Below are 5859 nucleotides of genomic sequence, written 5' to 3' on the forward strand. Positions count from 1 at the left end.
ACATACTTGGAGAGCTTTTACAAGATAGGAGTTTTTGAGTAAACACAGAGTTGAGACGTCTAATCTCTTGGTTTATTTGATCATTTAACTTACGAACTTCAATAGTATTTTTCTCCCTGTACATCCTTTCTTTTACCCTCCGTAGTCGTTTTAGTTGTGGAGATGCAAGTCGATCAAAACCTAAAAAGAAGGTTTCGGTAGGACAGCAAATATCAAAACAGAATTTAAGATAAGAGGTGATAACATCCGTTGTGTTTTCTATTGAGTCATCTGTAAGTACTTCCCAGTTGGTCGTACGAAACATGTTCTTCAGATTTTGTAAATTTTCTTCTGAGTAGCTCCTATATATTACTTTTTTGGTATGGTGTATGTGTGTACTCTTTCCATGTTTACCATATACTTTAGGTAGGACACGAATTAAACAGTGATCCGAACTAGACAACAGAGCACGTTTGCGAGTCACATATGTACCCACATCATTAATGAAAACCAAGTTTAGATGAGCATCCAAACGAGTAGGAAAATCTACTACATTTAGGTGACCTAGTGATGTAAGGAAGCTACAGTCACATGAATTGAAATCACCACATACAATTGAAAGTGAATCACTGAAAGCAGTAACGGCAAATTCAGTAAATTTATCAGTGAAGACAGATAGCGCAGATGATGTGCAGTCTGGAGTCATGTAGATATTGGTAACATAAATATATTTGTATTTATTCAGGTGTTTTGGATGGCACCTTAAAGTTAGACAGTCAATAAAATCGTTTGAAAACTTGAAACAGGCAAAAGTAGATCGACACCAGTTAACGTTTACAAAAGTAGCTACTCCGTCACCACAAGTCTTTTTATTGTTTGATCGATCCTGACGATAGATATTAAAATCACGTAATGACACTAAGCAATCATCCTGTAAGTCAGTTAACCAAGATTCATTAATTGTGATGACACCACAATTACGATACATGTTTTGACTTAGCAGAAATTGGAGATAGTCCACCTTGTTAATTTGTGATCGACAGTTAGAGTTAAGTAGCTCGGGAATCGACATTTGATTGATGTTTATTCTCTTTAAAGCATATTGCCAATCACCACGATGTCTCTTATTGTACTTGTTTGTGATTTTTGCAGCGAAAGGACGTAAGCTTTTTATAAACGCGCCTCTATAGGTTATGCGATTAATAGACATAATGATAAGTTAAAACAAATTAAAAAAAACCCAGATAACTTGTTGAAATATCAGAAACAGGTAGCCCAGGTATTCAAGCAGGCCGCCGATTTCGAATGCTTGTTTGACTAACCAATACGTGATAGTCCAGTCATGACATCAATGAAGTACGATATTATCTTGATACCGTGACATTGTTATCCTACTAATACGATAGAGTTATTCACAAACACAAATACGCATAGCAATAAGAATCATGATGGGATTGGCGTAAAATGTTAAAGGCAGTTCAAATAACTGTTAGATTTAAATGGAATAGATGATATAGTACAATTCATACATAAGCTAGGTTAACATGTGAGTTCATGGGGAATATAACACTTAAAAAGAAATAAACGCTCAAAAAGGTTTTAAAAGTTGAGACATGATTTGTGGAACTACAGCTAGGAATATGTCTGGTTATAATATAGAGGTTTCTGTAGTTAACCTGGTAGCTTCATGACTATGTGGCAATGATCATTTCGGGCTCACCACTTTTGTGCCTATAGATATCCCTCGTTCTATTGACAGAAGAAACTAGACTGGTAGCGAGTAGGTTTTTACTTTAGCTCGTGGGTGGTACACAATAGAGTGAGAGGTTACCTATCCAAACACACAAAGCTTTTCACTATTCAATATAAAGTAATGAGAAATAAAATACCTTTACAAAATTAAGAAGTGAATGAATATATGAGCTCCATTGTTTTAACATATACTTAGTTGTTTGAGGTCAACCCTTAACTAGTCAGCCTAAATTGTTTCAGACTAAGTATTAGAAATTTTCAGTGACTGAAAATTAAGCTCATTTACTGCCTAATAGGTGATGAATATTGCTTTATTTCCCTGGAATAAAGTTTTAGGTCTTTAATTCTTTCTAAGCACTTTTTTCGGTTAATAAGTCCCAAAAATCAGTGGCTCTGTAGGTTTTCGATATTCAATGCCGACTGCATTTGTTTTGATGGGCTCGTCTAGCTGAAAGCGCTTCGTCAGGCATTCACACCAGATCACGAGTGGATAGCTGTGCTTTACATCTACAACCACTAGCCAGTTTAAATTGATCACTTCTCAATATATCGATAACCTATCAAATACATTCTCTAATCTCTTCGCTTCTTAACTTTGATTTCGATTATGAAAGGTGTTATTGGTTAAGGTATTGTCAAACTCTGAATACTTGTGGCATCAAGTACAAAAGAGTCATTGGTTGACACACTTATCAAACATTGAAAGTGAAGAAGAATGCTTGATATTTCCTAATCTACGGGTAAATGATCAAGTCGGGGTTCAAAGACATTTCACTGGCTCTGCAAGCAAATACGTTTGGCTGGTAGTTACTCCCTCACTAGTGACTAGGTAATTCAGTGAACTGACTGAGCGACCAATGAGTTTTTAGTGTGTCCCTTATATTTTCAGATAAGATTTCAAGGTATTACGAGTATATAACAATATCACAACATTTCAGCTCCTGATTATGCTTCTACCACAATCGGGCGTTGTGAGAATGATGACGCAATCTTTACTTCTGGTGGACAAGGTTCAAGCAATAAGCAACCCACCTAGCCCTCAGAGACTAAGAGCTAAAAATTGTTTTCCAAAGTTATGAAAGCTAGAACTTTATTTACTTATGATGTTTGAGAAGTCATTATTTTTGTTCGCACAGTCTGAAAATGATCAGTTAATAGAGGTCACGGATAATCAGGATATGACAACGCTTTTGCCTTTAACATCTTAACAATCGAGGATTCTAAACCTGGTCAGACTAGAGGTAAGGAACGAAGGAGTTTAGGGAATTATTTGGAAGATAGTCGATAGTGATGTTTTAATCTATCTGTAACCCGAGTTTGGTTACTCAAAAACTGGAAGAACTCCATCGCAAGTCCTGTCCTCAAAATAGGCATGAAACGCAAACCTGAGAACTATCGACCCGTAAGCCTAAACAGCGTGGTTGTTGAAATTTTAGAATAGATCACTCGTATAGAATTAAGTAGTTTGACGAGAATCAGATTCTTTCTGATAAACACCAGGGCTCTAGAACAAGTTAATTATATCTCACTAACTTGTTAGTGGTTCGTTAAAGCTGGTGCGCTCCTAAACACCAAACGTTACCTACAGATGTAGCCTACATCGACTTCAGCAAAGCTTTTGACAAAGTTTATTACAACCGGCTGTCAAATAAGTTATGTGATATCGAGATCGGAGACAACTTATTAATATGGCTAAAGGACTTCCGAATTGGGCGTCAACTAAGGGTACGGAAGAACTAAAAGTTGTCTAGCTGAGAAACTGTGCTTGGCAGAGTGCCCCAGGGTACAGTTTTAGGGCCTGTGTTGTTCCTTCTGTAAGTAAATAACCTTCCTAGTCGCCTATCATTATCGACCTTGCCGTATGCTTATGATATCAACATATAGAGAGCGATAAAAAATGATGGTGATAGTTTAGAGACTCAAGATGACCTTTAGAAATTATCTGACCGGTCTGAAATTTGACAGTTGACGAAAAATGCTTGCAACTGCATTGCAGTGCATATTCGTACGAAACATACACGGTGAATAATAGTGGACCATCTGCTGTCCAGACGCAATGACTTATGAGTCATCAGTAGACGAGTCTTGAAAGATACTGCGCACTACCGCGCGACAGCCTGCAAAAGTTTTGGAACCCTATGATCAATTTGTAGGAACCTTAGTCGTGTCGATGCTAAAAGTTTTCTGGCTTTGTATACAGTATTCGTGAGTCCTAAACCCAAGTACTTCATACAAGCAGCTAGCTTTTGCCCGAAACGAAACGATGGGCCGTTAGAAAAGGTTCAAGAGACTTCAACTAGACTGAAAGCCGGTTTTCCAAAGCCTTCGTATGAAGACTGGCTAAGCCAAATATATTTCCCTTGTCATATAGAAGAACATGAGGTAACTTGGTAACGGTTTTCAAATTAATAAAAAATTTGCATCTGATATGCATTCACTTTTCTTGTCTTCCGACATAGAGAATTTACGATGACACTCTAAAGATGTTAACAAATCTATGAGAAACAACTTGTCAGCTGACTATCGACTTTCCGATCGAATCATCAACGAATAAAATTAATTACCTCAACACGTGATTAAAGCTCTATCTGTCGACGCTTTCAAAAGGAGTTTGAATAAACTGAGAGACCACCATTGCCAAGAATAACACAGGCCGCCTAACCTTCTGTCTTTTCCAAATTGAAACCGATTTGTCGAGAAGTGTGATCTAAGATGACTTGTTGTTGGGAAGTATGTGTAGCATGGCATAAACAATAGTGATCTGGAACAAATGCTTGATCGGATGCTTTCAGCTATATTGTGCTCAGTAAAACTAATGAGGTCATTATTAATGCCAAAGACTGACCGAACCACTTATTTCAAATATTTATTCACCGCCACAAGCTTCTCAAATTGAAGGTGATTACAGGTTCAAAAGTCAGTCAAATAGTTACAAAACGCGCTGAACAACCTACTCTAATTAATGACAAAGTGAAACTTCCGTTACAACAAACGAGGAGTAAATCACCACATGGTATTGACATGAGTAATCATGCATCTTTAGTAGAAATTAAGGACCCGGATAAAACCGTCCCCGTCCCCAATAGTCCCAATGCAGCTGTCCTGAATGACCAAAAATGGACCGCAGTAAAGAGGAAAAGAAAAGGAAAAAAAGCTAATGATAAAGCACACTTGGTTGACAAGCCATTGAGGAACTCACAGTCTGAGTCACTCAATGCATTATCGCACTCTGATAGAACGGCAGATCATCATCCTAGTGAGACTGAGAGGAATTTAATATCATCGAATGTTATTGTGAGTAAATTGCCAGAGTCTAACGATCTAGATCCTAAGGTCAGACACACCCATGACTTAGAGAGGCTCGGAGAATATATCCGTAGCATATTACCAGATAACACTAAAGGTGTTCAGGTCAAAAAATTAGTTAGAATAGGTAAAAGGGCCGATGACAGTGTTCTACCCCGACCGTGTAGACTCCTTAAGGTAATCCTAGGGTCGGAGAAACAACGTGATCTTCTGTTAAGTCACGACAACTCTGACATTCGAATTAGACCGGATGTGTCTCTTGAAGATAGAATAAAAAGGAAGACGGCACTAGCTGAACTAGAAACCCGTCGACAAAACGGTGAAGAAAATCTCCGATTGGTGGGTTTTCGAATAGTCAGGTCTTGGAAGCGAATGCTACCAAGGCCTGTGTGGATAGGTCGTTCCCCCTAGAAGTTTTATATGCCAACGCCCGTAGTCTAAAACATAAATTCTATGAGCTAGGAACATTAGTGGACAAATTAAGGCCACTCATTGTGGCTGTGACGGAAACTTGGTTAGTCCATGACCTCGATATCACCCCAGAATTATCCGGATATCATTGTTTAGGAAGTGATAGACATAGATGCAGGAAAGAAGGTGGCGTCCTTCTATACATAGCCAATAGTATAAATATCCGCTCCTCCGTTTGCGAATCCCATGATAGTGGAACTAGTGAAGTCATTAGCTGTGAACTCACTGTCGGATGTTGTACATTTGCACTCGGTGTCATCTATCGCAGCCCAATCTGCTTAGCTGATGACTTTATTTTAGAGCACATTCGGCTATGGAGTGCAAATAACAGATGCTTGATATTAGGAGACT

This window comes from Schistosoma mansoni, chromosome 2 (genome assembly GCF_000237925.1).
Source record: "Schistosoma mansoni strain Puerto Rico chromosome 2, complete genome".
NCBI lineage: Eukaryota > Metazoa > Platyhelminthes > Trematoda > Strigeidida > Schistosomatidae > Schistosoma > Schistosoma mansoni.